Genomic DNA, 17,282 nt, shown 5'->3' with positions numbered 1-17,282 from the left:
AGATGGAGATCCAGACTGAGTATGTTAATTTCAGTTTTCCCATTCTCACTTTGTCGCAGCAAACAAGGTATTAGAATGATGACAAAAGTTTTGAGAATCAAGATTTGAGCAAAGAGATGGAGCAGCCTAGGAATGATGCTGTAGCTTGCAGGGAGCAGTAACAGGCTGGCAATGCAATTTACAGCAAGTCAGAATTCACTTACACACACACACAATCTAATGTGAAATAGCCTGAGTAGCAGACAATTTCCGGAAATCCCAACCTTCTTATTTTATTGTTTCCATCCCTGTCCCTCAGCCACAAGTCAGTTTTATCAGCATTGGCAGCGACTGCTCCGCTGTTCCCTCCAATTTAGAATCAAAATAATCAAGAGGAAGAGGTAATTTCTCCCTCAGAACCTGGCCCAGAGACAGACCTCACTATACACCAGTATAAATGCAGAGTAATTCCATTGACTTCAGTTGAGCAATGCCATATCTACACTGGGGTAAATACGAGCAGAATCTGGTCCATTGTCTCTGCCTTTGTCTTTCTTTGGTGTATCACATGCAAGAGCTACTGCATTGCCATAAAAAAAACCTTTGCAAGTGGATTGTGTAAACCCAGTGACAGCCAAAAATGAAGTGAGACACAATCATTTCCAAGTGCGGCGGGAAGAGATTAACGCGTGGTCCTCAAAGAGGAAGTTTCACTTCATCCTTGGTGCTCTTGACAGAAGTCTCATCTGCAACTCACTCAAATTCCACTGAAAGCCGAGATGAAGAGATGATGGCTCCCGCCTCCTTATGGATCAGGGCTATGAAGAGCAGTGAGACCAAGGATGACTCATCGCCCTCCTGCTCTGCTAGAGATAAGGTTGAAATATATGTCCGTTTAGGAGGGGATCAGGCTGCTGGAAGGTGACTGGAAACACCGCAGAGTACGCGAGGGTAAACTGTAAGCAGCAACACAGGGAGAAAATAACTGAAAATAGCCAGCCCGAACAAGGAGAGTCAGAACCCATATAAATACATATTCTGGCTACGCAGAGAGATGCAGGTATTTGTTATGTTTGTTTTAGAGATGGGCCCAACCCCCCAAATTCTGCATTCCTGACTCTTGACATTAGAAGCTTGATCCAAATTTTTATTGTACGTATCACAGAACCGCCCACAGACCCGAACCAAAATCAGGACTGTGTTGCGCTTGGCACTGTACAAATGCATAGTGAGAGACAGTCCCCAACTCAAACATGTAACAGTTTAAATAGAGGAAGATGGACAGGTAAGCAGAGGCACAGAGTGGGAAAGTGACATGCTAAAGGCCACACAGCAGATAGGTAACTGAACCAGGAATAGAGTCCGTGTCTCCTGACTCCCAGTCCAGTGCCTATCCACTAGACTCAAATTTCAGGTCTTATAAGAGGTAGCATTTCAGCTGTTAACAAACACAGCAAACCATCTGCTGATTAGAGCCCCTTTGTGCCTCTGGAAATAGCTAACTAAACCTTTGCAAAGCCAGCACAGAGATTTTATCCTGGATTTTTATTTTAATTTAGGTGAGATTTTTACTAGTTACGCGTTATGCAGCTTGAAAAGACTCTATATTATGAAATCCATCTCCTCTTCCGAAACTATTGGCTGGATTTGTTTGTTATTCCTGGAGTTTCACAGTAGCTGTGTGTGTGATAATGTACACACTACACCACAAGGCATTCACACTTGGCTCAACTGGAATGGAAAAGAGCACCATTGCTATGCATCATGTTGTCATCTGGCAAAATGGGCCGTGAAGGCTGACCTAACACACTGCTTCCAAGGTGGCTTTAGCATATTGGCACTGCCAAACAACAATCCACAGGACAATTAAGATGTTAAAGGAGCACTCAAAAAAGAGAAGGTCATTGCGAAGAAGCTAAATGAATTCTTTTCATCGGTCTTGACTGCAGAGGATGTGAGAGAGGTTCCCACACTTGCGCCATTCTTTTTAGGTGACAAATTAGAAGAACTGTCCAAGATTGAGGTGTCAGTAGAGGACCAGATTGATAAATTAAACAGCAATAGATCACCAGGGCCAGGTTGTACTCATTGTGTGTTCACTCCCTCTGAAGCATCTGGCACTGTCCACTGTTGGAAGATAGGATACTGGGCTAGATGGACCATTGTTCTGGCCCATTACGGCCATTCTCACCTTCTAACATATCTTGCTTTTGGATGTGCCTTTCATTCTTCAGTTGCCTCACGGACTTTCAAAACTCATGTCCGTGTTTAGATGGCATCCAACTCTGCCAAGAATCTACTGTGTGTGTGTGTCTGAGGGAGAGAGGCTTTTAAACCGAGCTGGAAAGGTGACTTGTGCTGATTTGCATGCAGTGTAGATGAGCATCATTGGGCTGCAGAATTCAGCTGAACCACTTTGGTGTTCAAATGGGTATTCAGGGCAGATTCAGACAAGAGGCTGCAGTATATTCCCATTGACAGATGTCAAACGTGGCCCTTGCATTCCACATTGAAGCTCTAAAAGCCATAAAACCATAGTGTCCCTGGTGTCTGATTTGTCATTGCCCCACATCTTGGGTCCTCACCAGTGCATGGGGGGTATTAATAATCTCTGCTATGGTTTAGTATCACTTTATATCCACTTTGCCTTGGCATAAATGACTAGGCAAGGTGCAGGGGAATGGTCCCTGTGTATGTCACTTCTCAGGTTCCTACAGGAGAACAAGTTCACAACACGGATCACATATATACAGTGGCAACAGTTAAATGCTTCTGCAGGTTTACAGATTCTGTACTGATTTCTTATCCCCATAGAGTTAGATTGTGTGCAGGCTTTACGTGGCTGCACAGAACAGCAGGAGGGAGTAACGTTTCCTATCCCCTCTTGCATGGGTCCATGACCCTGGGCACCCAGAGATGTGCAGGAGCTCTATATCAGATACTCCCAGCTGGAAACAAGTGGGTGGGGATGGCCTTAGCGTAGGCAGTGCCGTGACTCCACCCACCTCCACACTGGCCAGAGCACTGACTGGGCCATATGGAGGGATACGGTTGACACCTGTCCAGGTTTTTCTGAGGATTGTCCCTTTTCTGAGGTAGCTACCTTGGGAAATCTGTAAGGGTGCTCAGTGCACCAACGGGCTTTGGGCTCAGGATCAGCCCGGCAGTCCATGGGGCCTGGATAATCTCCATCCAAGAATATTAAAGGAACTGGCACATGAAATGGCAAGCCCAGTAGCAAGTATTTTTAATGACTCCATAAAATCCAGCGTCGTACCATATGGCTTGCAAATATAGTACCGATATTTAAGAAAGGAAAATAGTGATCTGGGAAACTACAGGCCAGCTAGTATGACCTCATTCGTATGCAAGGTCTTAGAACAAATTTTGAAAGAGAGAATAGTTAAGGACAGAAAGGTAAAAAGTAACTGGGATAAACCACAATATGGTTTATAAAAGGTAGATCACGCCAGAACATCCTTATCTCTTCCTTTGAGAAGATAACTGATTTTCCAGACATAGGAAAAGAAGATCTTATCTACCTGGATTTCAGTAAAGCATTTGATACAATTCCACATGGGAAATTATTAGTTAAATTGGAGAAGGTTGTGGTTCATACAAGAATCGGAAGGTGGGTAAGGAGCAGGTTAAAGGGGAGACTACAATGGCTCATGCTGAAAGGTGAACTGTCAGACTAGAGAGGTTACTAGTGGAGTTCCTCAGGGATTGGTCTTGGGACCAATCTTATTTAACTTCTTTATTAATGACCTTGACACAAAAATAGTGGTAGTGTGCTAACAAAATTTGCAGATGACACAAAGTTGGGAGGTATTGCCAATACAGAGGAGGACTGGAATATCATACAAGAAGATTTCCATGATCTTGAAAACTGGAGTAATAAAAATGGAATGAAATTTAATAGTGCAAAGTGCAAGGTCCTGCACTTAAGGACTAACAACAAGAATTTTTGCTACAAGCTTGGGACTTATCAGTTGGAAGCCACAGAGGAGGAGAAACACCTGGGGTTGCTGGTCAATCACAGGATGACTGTGAGCCACCAATGTGATGAAGCCATGAAAAAGGCTAGTGCAATCCTAGGATGTGTGAGGGGAGGTATTTCCAGCAGAGATAAGGAAGTGCTATTATCATTATACAGGGCACTGTTGAGACCTCATCTGGAATACTGTGTGCAATTCTGGTCTCCCATATTTGAAAGACGAATTCAAACTGGAACAGGTGCAGAGAAGGACTATTAGGCTGATCAGTGGAATGGAGAACCTACCTTGAGAGGGGAGACTTAATGAGTTTGCCTGCTTAGCCTAACAAAATGAAGGATGAGGGGAGATATGATTTCTCTCTATAATTACGTCAGAGGGATAAGAACCAGGGAGAGAGAGAGAGGACTTATTTAAGTTAAGGGCCAATGTTGGCACAAGAATAAATTGATATAAACTGGTCATCAATAAGTTTAGGCTTGAAATTAGATGAAGGTTACTAAGGGCACATGACTTATGAGGAGAGCCTGAGGGAACTGGGCTTATTAAGTCTGCAGAAGAGAAGAGTGAGGAGGGATTTGATAGCTGCTTTCAACTACCTGAAGGGGAGTTCCAACGAGGATGGAGCTCGGCTGTTCTCAGTGGTAGCAGATGACAGAACAAGAAGCAATGGTCTCAAGTTGCAGTGGGGGAGGTCTAGGTTGGATATTAGGAAAAACTATTTCTCTAGGAGGGTGGTGAAGCAGTGGAATGGGTTCCCTAGGGAGGTGGTGTAATCTCCATCCTTCGAGGTTTTTAAGGTTAGGCATGACAAAGCCCTGGCTGGATGATTTAGTTGGGGATTGGTCCTGCTTTGAGCAGGGGGTTGGACTAGATGACCTCCTGAGGTCTCTTCCAACCCTAATCTATTATTATATTATTCTAATAATCAGAGAAGTGAAGTTCTGGAACAGCCTTCTAAGGGGAATAGTGAAGGCAAAAAAACTAACTTGTTTTAAGACTGAGCTTGATAAATTTATGGAGGAGTTGGTATGTTGTGATTGCCAACAATGGCACATGGCCCACCCACGCCTGCGATTAGCAAATGTCGCCAATAGCCGGAGAAGAGACACTAGATGGGGAGGGCTCTGAGTTACTATAGAGATACTTTCCCAGGTGTCCGACTGGTGAGTCTCGCCCACATACTCAGTGTCTAACTGATCATCATATTTGGGGTCAGGAAGGAATTTCCGCCATGGTCAGACTAGCAGAGACCCAAGGGGTTTTTTTTGCCTTCCACAGCAGCATGGGGCATGGGTCACTTGCTGGTTTGAACTAATGTAAGTGGTGGATTCTCTGTAACTTGAAGTCTTTAAATCATGATTTGGGGACTTCAGTAGCTCAGCCAGAGGTTCTGGGCCTATTACAGGAGTGGGCAGGTGAGGTTCTGTGGCCTGCGATGTGCAGGAGGTCAGACTAGATGATCATGATGGTCCCTTTTGGCTTAAAGTCTTTGAGTCCGTGTCCCACACTTTTATACCTCAGAGGTGCCAACCCTGTGGAGGAGTAAGTATGCTGCACCCTATCAACACATTGCATCAGTGCAATTAAAGGGCTGGGGGTATTCTGCCTCTCTGAGACACAACCGCCTGGGGTGCCCCTTGGGAGTAGCGTGCCTGTATACCACCCTAACTACATGCAGCAGGCCTAGCACATAGTGAGGAATACCAGTGCACCCACTATACTGCACAAGCCATAGACATGTGTGAGCCATGCATGTGCCTTGCACTGCAAGTCCTATCAGGGTAGATTGTGGTAAAAGCAGATAGGTGGGTGGTTGGATGAATGGATTAACCAACAGATTATTATTATTTTTTTTAAAGCTTTTTTTTTTTTAAAGTGTGTTTGGTCCCCTTTAATTATAAAAGATTATAAAGTAGAATCTCACCAGTTTGGCCTAATGACCTGAAATCCCATTGGAAAAGAACTGAGTCTGCCAAATTAATTATATATATATATATCCCACAATAAAAAAGCGAGGCTACTGCATCCTGCAATGTACTTTGCTCATTTATTTGACAAGTATAATTTAGTTTCAATATTTATGCTAATGATTAGTCGCATACGAGCAAATGTACTGTGCTACAGTTTGCAAAAGTAATGAAACCTTAGTAATAGGACACATGATTAGCTCTGTGCTCTTACATCTTTGCTGTGGAGTGGGAGAGAAAGAGGCCAGCATTTTTTCTGTGCGTTACAGTGATCAGGTGTGCAGATTAGTAAGGCCTCATTTTATCTTTTACAGTCACAAGTGCTTTGTGAGGTTAAAAAAAAATCTTCTGTAGATCAGCTCGAAATCTTTTTTTTTTTTTTATTTTAAGGAAAAGAAAAAAGAAAAAAGGAAAGGAAGAACTTAAACAGAATTGAAATTAAATCAAATAAATTCCTAGACTGCTTAATAAGGGGTTCCCTCCCCTCTCCTCTTGCTCATTTGAAATATCCCCCAGGAGATCACATAGACATAATAAGCAGAAGGGATACTGAACTGATGATTGAATCACCTTCATGAAAGCAAAAGTTGGTTTGGGCTGTGCTAGCCTAGAAACATATTCTAGCCGTTTAAAACGAGTCTTTTTAATCCACTCTTGAAAAAGAGAAAAGAGCCGGGAAATCTCACTTGTAAAGGAATACATATAAAATCAGTGTGGTAGAAAATATTGTGGTCACTGCATCTCACTGCAGAGAAAAGCAATTCACACCAGTATATGTCTGCCCTCCTTCAGCTGGGTGTCATTCTCCATGTCTGAGGCCTTCTCTGTCCTTCTTACTACCTGGTAGCTGTTTTGGTAGAGTTTCCTGCGGGCCTTTCAGGCCCCATCAACTGCCTTTATTGTGCCAATGTGAGAGCAGTGTGGCCTAGTGGATATACAACGCTGGACATGGTACTGCTGGGTGACCTGGGGCAAGTCAGTTCAACGCTCTATGCCTCGGTTTCCCCATCTATACAATGGGGATAATGATACTGATCTCTCTTGTAAAGGGCTGTGGGGTCTATTGATGAAAAGCACTCCATGAAAGCTTGGGATGATGATGTTTATTACTCACTCCCCTGTGAGACCTAACATAAGAGTTAACTCTTGCTTGCGTGAAGTCAAATAACATCTCTGGTCCTGAATCAGCAAAGCATTGGAGCACATGTTTCATCTCAAGCATAGGCTTAAAGTTAAACACTTGTGCAAGTGCTTTGCTGTCTGCATGTGTTCTTAGTGGATGTCCCACGACCTCCTATTGCTTGTGTCATCATTTTCATTGTGCAAAGTCGGTGCAAGAGGGTATTCAGTCAGAAGCTTTGCATTTTGCACTTTGCACAAGATGCTCATGATGACACACAGTGATGGGACACAGTAGGGAATCAGGCCCATATCACATCCCATCTAGTCTCCGGGAAAGGAGTGACATGTTTATGCAGGAGCTCAGTGGAATCCACCTTACAGGACCCAAGACTCATCACTGCCACAGAATTCAAGAATTATTTCACAGGCAAAGGATGGGACTCTACGTACCAGCTGTCAGTCATTGTCAGCAACCACTGTATGGGTAAAGAAATGCTATGGCGCAGTCTCCACCTCCTCTGCCTTCTTTTTATGGGCAGAGTGGGACCCCCTCCCACTGTGTGGCTGAACACCCTGCAGACTGATTATAATCTACACAGTACACGGATCTGCTAGGGCACTGTCAACAGCGATGAGACCTTAACTTCCCTGCCTCTGAATAGCAGGGCTCACGGTGTGCCCCCGATCAATGGAGACCATGCAGGGGCCTCATCTATTAATTTGTCTGCACTGTGGGCTGGAGACAGGGAGATGCACTCAACCAGAGGTTTGAAGCCAGGAAGAACTGAGACCAATGGGTGTGATTTTTCCAAAGCACCGAAGGGTACATCTGTCGGAGTTACGTACACGTGCTAACTTCGATCAAGCCAGTGTGCTAAAAATCGCAGTGTAGCTGCAGCTTAGGCGACAGGATGGGCCATACCTGGGGTCTCAGATGAGAGTATATTTGGGTGGCTAACTCATCCCACCCCCACCCCCCATGCCGCCAAGTGCTGTTTTTGGCATGCTAGCACATGTACGCCTTGTGACAGACCCAGGCCAGTGGGGTACAGGAGTCCGGTAGAGGGCAAATATACTGGTCACTGGATGAGTAGTTTTCTGTTCCCTGAGTGACCAGAGCAGGGGCTGCACTAGAGTAATCAGGAACCTGCTAGAACCAATTAAGGCCGCCAGGCTGATTAGATCACCTGCAGCCAATCAAGGCAGTTAATCAGGGCACCTGGGTTTAAAAAGGAGCTCACTCCAGTCAGGCAGGGGGGATCCAGAGGAGAGGAAGTGCGTGTGAGGAGCTGGGAGCAAGAGGCACCAGGAGCTGGGAGTGAGAGGCTGTGCTGCTGGAGGACTGAGGAGTACAAGCGTTATCAGACACCAGGAGGAAGGTCCTGTGGTGAGGATAAAGAAGGTGTTTGGAGGAGGCCATGGGAAGTAGCCCAGGGCAGGGGAGGCTCTAGGCATTTTGCCGCCCCGCAGGACGTCAGCCGAAGCCGCAGGACCAGCGGACCCTCCGCAGGCAAGCCGCCGAAGGCAGCCTGCCTGCTGCCCTCGTGGCAACCGGCAGAGCGCCTCCCGCAGCTTGCCGCCCCAAGCATGCGCTTGGTGTGCTGGTGCCTGGAGCCGCCCCTGGCCCAGGGAGGTGTAGCTGTCATGCAGCTGTTCCAGGAGGCACTATAGACAGCTGCAATCCACAGGGCCCTGGGCTGGAACCTGGAGTAGAGGGCGGGCCCGGGTTCCCCCCAAACCTCCCAACTCCTGATCAGACACAGGAGGAGTTGATCCAGACTGTGGGGAAGATCACTGAGGTGAGCAAATCTGCCAATAAGCGCAGGACCCACCAAGGTAGAGGAGGAAATTTGTCACAGCCTATATAAGATGGGAATTATGTGGTGCAATTCTGGGACTCCATGGTCACCTGTACTGAGGAGCTCTGCATGGTCACCTGTGCTGATCTGCTCGCCACGCTGGCCAAGTGCAGGAGCGCTGGAAGCTACCTGGAAGTGGGGAGGGGGCCACCAGAGCCCTAAACCTGGTCCTCCTCCCCACCTTCCCTCCAAGGCCCTGCCTCACCCCACCTCTTCCTTGAAGGCCCAGCCCCCACCATGCCTCTTCCTGCCCTCTGCTCACTCCTCTCCACCCCCATTGCTCACCCTTAAGGCAGATAAAAAGTGGGAGGGCATAGCCGTCGCAGCTTTAGAAAGTGGTGGGGCCATGGCCTCCTGGCTCCCCCTATTCTGGTGCCCTTGCCTAAGTGTCTTAGGAGCACAAGTACCATGGGCTTTCAGTAGGACTAGCAATCTGAATGCCAAATCACTTAGGTGCCTAAATACCTTTGAAGATCTGGACCTGACTCCCATTCGTCAGTAATAATCATAATAATGGGAGTTAGGTGCCTAAATACCTTTGAGAATCTAGGCCTTAGACACATTTGAAAAACCCACCCAATATCTTTACATTGATTTTATGCTTGAGGACAAGGTGAAAAGGAGCCCTCCGAAAGAGGGCTCACAAACCCCCGTGAGGCCGCATGGCCATGCTGCACTCTGGCGTGGGTAGCCAATGGACACTGCCATCCACACTGTCTCAGCTCTTCTGGTGCCTCTCTGCCTCTCGTTCTCCTTGCAACACATTGTGAGACATGATTTATGAATGCGGTTATGAATTCTCATGATCAAATAAGTTTTGCTCTAATGTCAGAAAATATGTGTTACCAGGCAGCTCACAGAAACCATTCTTTGGGGAAATCTGCCTAAGTGAGAACTCAGCTGATGTTTGTGAAGTCGTTTATATTCATTCTCCTGTCGCTTAGAGTCAAACACAAGCTTCTCAGTAGATAGTTGTTGTAAATGCCTGACCTTGGCATAAAAATACAAAAGTTGTTTTCAGCAGTGGAATGGGAAGCCATATGCCTATGCCTCTGATATGTTAGATAATTTCTGCTGCTTTATTTCTACCCGGGAACAATGTCAAAGCACTTTTATTTCATGCAAACAAATAGCAAGCTAGCTCCCATGCACCAAAATCAAGCCAGTTATAATAATAGTGATTTTTTTTAACTAAGTTTTCAAGGAAATATTTGAATGTCATGCTTCTCTCAAGGGCACTGGTGGAAATCAGGAGTAACTCCAATGAAATCAATAGATTTGTGAGTGAGACCAGACATAGATTGAAATCTTGGCTTCCCACTGATTTTAATGGGGCCAGGATTTCACCCATATAGTATAGCGTGACACAGGGGTTCCCGACCCCGCAAAGAGTCTGGGGAATTAATTACATTTTTCCTACCTAAAATTCCGCCAGTAGTTCACAGTGGCTAAAATATTCTTCCTCGATCAAGCTTTTGTGCAATGTGTGTTAAATGGCTGCCACTCCCCAGAGGGGGTTGCATTGAGTGGAGGCTAAGGGCTTAGGAGTCAATTCTGATTAATTCCCTGTGTGGATGCTCTGCTTCCAGAATAAAATGCCTTATTCTGAGTTAGCTTAATCCACTTCCAGATTCTTCTTTAAACTCACACACTGCCTTTATTCTGGATTAATTGTCATGTGTCGATAAAGCTTAAAGTGACGTCTGCGCTTAATGCTTGATTCTGCAAACGCTTACTCGGGAGTAGGGCCCTGCTAAATGCGTGGTCCATTTTGCTTAATTTCACAGTCATAGGATTTTAAAAATAATTCATTTCATGATTCCAGCTATTTAAATCTAAAATTTCACAGTGTTGTAATTGTAGGGGTTCTGACCCAAAAAGGGGTTGTGGAGGTGTCACAAGGTTATTGCAGGGGGTGTTGCGGTACTGCTATCCTGACTTCTGCGCTGCTGCTGGCAGCGGTGCTACCTTCAGAGCTGGGCAGCTGGAGACTGGTAACTGCTGGCTGGGATCCCAGCTCTGAAGGCAGAGCAGCCACCAGCAGCAGCGCAGAATTAAGCATGGCATGATGTGGTATTGCCATGCTTACTTCTGCACTGCTGCCTGCAGAGTGGAGCCCTCAGTCAGCAGCCACTGCTCTCCTGCGCTGCTGCCTTCAGAGCTGGGCAGCCAAAATAAGGGTGGCATGGTATGGTATTGCCACCTTTACTTCTGCGCTGCTGCCGGAGGAACACTGCATTCGGAGCTGGGTGCCCAGCCAAGAGCCGCTGCTCTCCGGCCACCCACCTCTGAAGGTAGTGCAGAAGTAAGGGTGGCAATACCATGATGCCCCTAAAATAATCTTGTGACCCCCTGCATCTCCCTAGTGGGTCAGGACCCCCAATTTGAGAAACACTGGTCTCCTCCGTGAAATCTGTATAGTATAGGGGAAAAGCACACAAAAGACCAGATTTCACGGTCCGTGATGTGTTTTTCATGGCCAAGAGTTTGGTAGGGCCCTACTCACGTGAGTAGCTCCATTGGAGTCAGTGACGCTTCTTACAGGTGAGATTGTGCAAGCCATATTCATTTCACTGAGCACTTGCTCCACAAGTAATCTCATCAACTTCAAAGAGAGCTACTGGGTGCTCAGCATTTTTAAATCAGACCACTTATTTAGGTGGCTAACTATGGATTTGGAAGCCTAACTTTTCCCACCTATTTTGAAAATCTCCATCAACAGGCCTGATTCTTCACTCACCTTCATGGCTGTAAATCATTAGCAACAAGAGCGAGTCAAAATGCTTTAATCAAAACATAATTTTGAAGAAACATAGTTTTTTTTCCAAGGCTTTTCATGGAAAAAAATAATTTCTTACTATATTTTCTGTGGTTTATTTTTAAACCAAAAAAAGGAAACAAACATTGGTAAAAGTTTTGGCTTTTGGTAAAAATCTTCCAGTTTTGGCATAAAAATATTTTTTTTAATAAAAAATGGTTATGAGATTTTATTAACTGAAAACAGTTATCAAAAATGGAAAGTTTTGAGGTTTCAGTTCAGTTATGGACAAAAAGAAACATTTTTTAAAAAGAAATTCCATGAAAAATAAATGCCATTTTCAACCAGCTTTTCTAGTAACTCCATTGAAGTCAAATGTAAAATTAGTATAAGTGAGAAGTATATCAGCGCCTGTGCTGTATTCCGGCAAATCCAGAGCTATCTGTTGATCATGAACAATAAAATAGTCTGTCCTGTTCAGGTGGATTCAGGGGTGAAAGGGTTAAACTCAGCTCATTCAGTGGCTCAGGGATGGAAATTCACTCCTTTCGTTTCACTACTGAATGCAAATGGCAAAGTGCTTTGTTATAACTCAACTTTATCAAGATGTCTTCTGCTGGACAATCGATTAATGACATCTTGATAGGGGTTGACTGCAGCCAAGATGTTGATGGGCTCTCACATGCATTGTGCTGACCTGTAAGTAAAACTGAAATAATGAATGGATTTTTGTTCCTGAGGTGTTGAACGATTTTCCCCCTTGGATTCAATACAGCATTTCACTGTGGGCGCATGCCAGGAATGCTCTGGACTTGATACCTTCATCACAGCAAATGCTTGTATCCCTCCAACTCTGTGAACTTTCCTTATGCACTGTTAGTGACGGTATCCAGGTGAACTCTACCTGGGAGCACCGATGAACATTTCTTAGGGGCAAAGGGGCAGATTCTCAGCTGGTATAAATTGTCATAGCTTCACTGGCTGCCCCACACTGTCAAGTTAAAAATCAAAGGAAGGGAATGACTCTGCATTTTAAGGGTAAAAATTTAAGGAATACATGATATTGGTATGAGGACCTACCCAGGGGCGGCTCTAGGATTTGCGCTGCCCCAAGCAGGGCGGCTCTGGCGGTCGCCGGTCCCGCGGCTCCGGTGGACCTCCTGCAGACCTGCCTGCGGAGGGACCGCGGATGCTCCACCGAAGCCGCGGGACCGACGGACCCTCCGCAGGCACGTCTGCGGGAGGTCCACCAGAGCCGCGGGACCAGCAGACCCTCCGCAGGCATGCCTGCGGGAGGTCCACCGGAGCCCCCTGCCGCCCTCCCGCGGGACGCCGCCCCAAGCGCACGCTTGGCGCGCTGGGGTCTGGAGCCGGCCCTGGACCTACCATACTGGTACAGCTGCATCCACACTGAGGGGTGGTATAGCTTTAACTCTACCGGTATAGTGTAAATGGTGCAACATTTTCATGTAGAGAAGCCCAAAGAAAAAGGACTCATTAAGCATTAACTTGAGTGGAGCTATTCCAATTTTTCCCAGCTGTGAAGCTGGCTTGTAGACTTTGTGGAACCAAAGATATAACTGTTATCAGAATCTACTCATCCCTTCGAAGTGAATTAAGCTAATTTCCATGTGCTTTGCGGGGTGTGGGTCTTGGATATGTGACCTTAAAAATGAGGGCCTGTCAGCTTTCTTTGGGCCAAATCTCTTGGTGTTTTGTGGCTGGGTTTGCATTTCAGTCACAGTCACTTTCAGTTACAACCCTTTCTCCAAACACGCCTACAGCTGAAGTTACCAAATGCAGCACGTGCTGGACTGGATCCTTGAAAGACTGGAGACGTTTCCTATTCATTCGGACAATGCGTCAGCTGCTCTGGATGGAAGTGTGTGCAAACATGTTTATATTAGGGTACATTATATCTCCCACTGGGCTAATTGTAATTGCAAATTACAGCACTACCTGTGGCATCTTCTGCTTGCAGCCTTTATGCCCACATATTTCAGCAGCAGCTTCATTGTTACCAGGGCCATTGTTCTCTGGTTAAATGGGGATTGACCTTGCCAAAGGTCCTTAAGACACTGGGGGTGGAATGCCACAGAAGGAGGCTGGTGCAAAAACTGGCAGGGCTAAAAGAAACCCTTTTCCTGGTGAAACATTGAGTTCTAGGAGTTGCTGGCTAGGGCTGTCAGAGAATTTTTCAATAAAACTTTTTTTTGGCGGAAAATGCTGGTTAGTTGAAGCTGAAACAGTTTGTGGGGAAGTTACCAGGTTGGACGAAAGTTTAGTCAAGAAACTTTTCTTGGGTCTGGGATGGAATTTCTGGTCAAAACAGAGTCAACTCACACCCACCAATAGCCTGGTGTTAGGGTATTCACCTGGGCACTCCCAAGGCCCTGCTCAAGGATGGGCACTTGCACGGAGGTCTCATGCAGATGCCTAACCACTGGACTCCTGGCTATGCGGGAGCTGAGGATCTCTCTGGTTTTTCATGGAAAAACTTCAAAAGGTCTCAGGTTTGTCTGGAATCTCAAAAATATTTGTGGCACTGGAAAACCATCTACCGCCCACCGCTGGTGCTGACAATACAGTAATCACAGCAGGCTCCTATATGAGGCGCTTGCACTGGGGAGTGAAGAATCGCCAGGTGCCCACTCTTCCAGGGCTACCTGCACCACCAGTCTGTGCATGGGGGAGACAGCAGCTGCTCTGGGGCTGTTACTCCCCATCTCATGCAGGAAGGCAGGCAACAGGCTGACACTTGGCACCATCACTCACTCCAGGGTGTCAGCCAGCGCAGCTGAGCTGGGGGTGGAGAGGGAAGTAACCAGTGCCAATGTAGGGCTAATTCAACTCACTTTCCCCCCACCCTCAGAGCATGGGCTAGTGGAGGTGGGGCAGGGGCAGACCTGTGACGAGAACTGGGCGAATAAGGGATTTTTCATTTCACGGCCATTTCAAAAACTCATTTTGGGTCAGACCGAAAACCACCATTTTCAGAGTTTTTGGCAAATCAAAAAGCGGAAAACAAATGGTTTCAGGTTGAACCAAGTGTTTTGTTTCCACACGGTGTGGTGAAGGCGCGGGAGTGGGGGCTAGGAGAGCTGGCTCCCTTCCTAGCTCGGCCTCTCACTTCCCAGAGACGGTGCTTAGCCCAACCTTTTCCAAAGAGGCCATTGATTTGAGGTGCCTCAGTTTCAGGTACCCAACTGGGCAGAGCCAGAGCTTTCAGAAAGTGAAACCCAGAGAGTGTGAGAGCTCTTTTGGAAAAGGTCTGAGCATCTGCAGCTCCCATTGGGAAGCAGGGAAGTGATGCGTTCGGGGGAGATGAAATTTCATTGTAATGTGTCTTCCCCTCCACTGCAACATGGCCATTTGATTCATCACAGGCAAGCCTGGGCCCCGCTCAATCACAGAAACTCGTTCTATTGCTGACGTGAAGTCAGTCCTGCAATGGAGCAGGGGCAGCATCTCTCCACTTTACCAGAGACACGGAAGCTACGGTGTGGACTGTTTGACATTTTTGGATGGGCTCTGGGCCTCTGATATGCTAACCAGCAGCACAGCCTGGTCTGGCCTCCCTGTACCAGTGCCCATCTGCTAGGCTTTCCTGCCAGCTCTGGCAAGGCATAGGTGTTAATCACATGTCGATTTTGATAGGGGCCCTGCAGAATGCAGGAAATGGCTCTTTCTCATCACACAGATTCTTCAGTGGCAGGCGAGGAACTCGCTGAGCATCATTTCAAGGAGGCCCGGTTCTTGGCATCTTAAAGTAATGTACAGGAATCTATATTAGTCATAAATGTCTTTCTTCTGCCTCTTAATATCCAGTCAGATACTGGAGACCGGGTTACTTTCATTTCAGCTCTGCATTCTCTCTGCCACCGAGTCACCTAGTGTTCAGCTCTGGGCTGGATGATTCCAGTGACCTGCTTGTGCAGCAGGACAGCACTACTGTGAGGGTTTATATGAGATTTAAGTATGCACTGGCCTCTCCTCATCCTCTGCAGGGGGATGAATTTGTCCCTCTCCTGCTCATCCATAAATATAAGCTACTGTGCATAAGAAATCAGCCCTTTTCTACTCCCCAGGCTCTCTCTAAGATGGGCTTTCAGAACAAAACATTCCCAGGCCTGCCACCCATAAGTTGCCAGACCTATGGTTGTGATTTAGCAGAATTTTACATCACCTTTCACCAGGTTAAATGCCTATGCAAGTTGCAGGGCAATGGAGAATCAGGCCCGGCAGCTCCCCAGTGTCACAGAGGCAGCTCTGTGGACCAGCTGGCCACAAGTGGTCAATGGACTATAGCATAAGAAGTACTGCAAGGGAGGTAGAAGAGAAAGCAGCACAGAGCGGAGGAGAAGCCAGAGATTTAGTGCCGCCATAACAACCTCATGAAGTTTGCACGGAGCCCCTATGCAGTAAAGAGATTACGTGTGTAGCCCTTCAGTCCTCCGGAGGGTGCAATTGTAGTCTTAGACATCTTCTGCTCAACGTCTTAGCAGCTAACCCACAAAGCCTGCTGTTGGGACAGATCAATCAGGCGAGGCAGGAAGCTTTTTCGGAGGCAGCTCTAATTCTTATCAGATTACCAGACTTCTGCACATTATAATTTAGAGGCAGGAAGAGGTGTTTTGGTGAGGGATGGTGTAAAAGATACAAGTCTTGATTCTATAGCACTGGAATTGGAATCACCAATGGGAGCTTTTCCACTGACTTCAGTGAGAGCAGGTTCAGACCTGTAGCTGTTTATTACACTAATCTAATAGCACTAAGAGAAGAAAGATGGCCCTGTTATTAGAGTTCTAGCTGGAGATGTGGGAGCAATTCCCTACTTTGCCACAAGCTTCCTGTATGGCCTTAGGTGAGTTACTTAATCTATCTATGCTGCAGTTCTCCATCTGTGCAATGGGGAAATGACTCTGCCTTACATCCTAGGGGTGTTGTGAGGACAAATACAGTAAAGAATGTGAGGTGTTCAGATACTGTGGTAATGGAGGTAACTGTGGTAGGATAGATAAATATTGGCCAACTCTGCTGGCATTGAAGTTAGTGGGCAAAGAGCAACCTTAAGTATCCAACCAAGGAATTTCTCATGGATTCTGAGCTCTTTGAGACAGGGTTTGTACAGCACCTAGCACAGTGGGATCCTGGTCCGTGACTGGATCTATGAGGCAGTCCTGCAATACAAACAATAATAAGGATGATCATTGCTATTATTAAATCAGATATAGTGAGTCAGCTTACAGTGAAATGAATTGAAAATCTTGAATTGCTTCAGTACATAGCAATGCATAAATTTCACCCCAGACAGTGCGAGTCCCCTGGTAATGCAGTAGCTATTATCATTTACTTCGCTGCCTAATACCAAGGCTATGGGCATACAGACAATTAGACAGGCAGGCAGGTCTTAAACTCTGCTTTAACGTATGTTCTTCAGTAATGAGCTCTTCCTCCTCCACCGTGACTGAGCAGAGGAGAAAAAGAGACATTGCTGCCGTTTTTATGATAGAGTATTTATGTGACATGGTGTGGAATGTAGACAAGGCGTCTTGGAGAAGCTGCTCCATTGGAGCAGTCAAGCTGTGTGGGAAATGGC

Source organism: Mauremys mutica, chromosome 23 (genome assembly GCF_020497125.1).
Source record: "Mauremys mutica isolate MM-2020 ecotype Southern chromosome 23, ASM2049712v1, whole genome shotgun sequence".
In the NCBI taxonomy this organism is placed as follows: Eukaryota; Metazoa; Chordata; order Testudines; family Geoemydidae; genus Mauremys; species Mauremys mutica.
The sequence above is the reverse complement of the archived record's forward strand: the minus strand, read 5'-3'. Positions refer to the sequence as shown.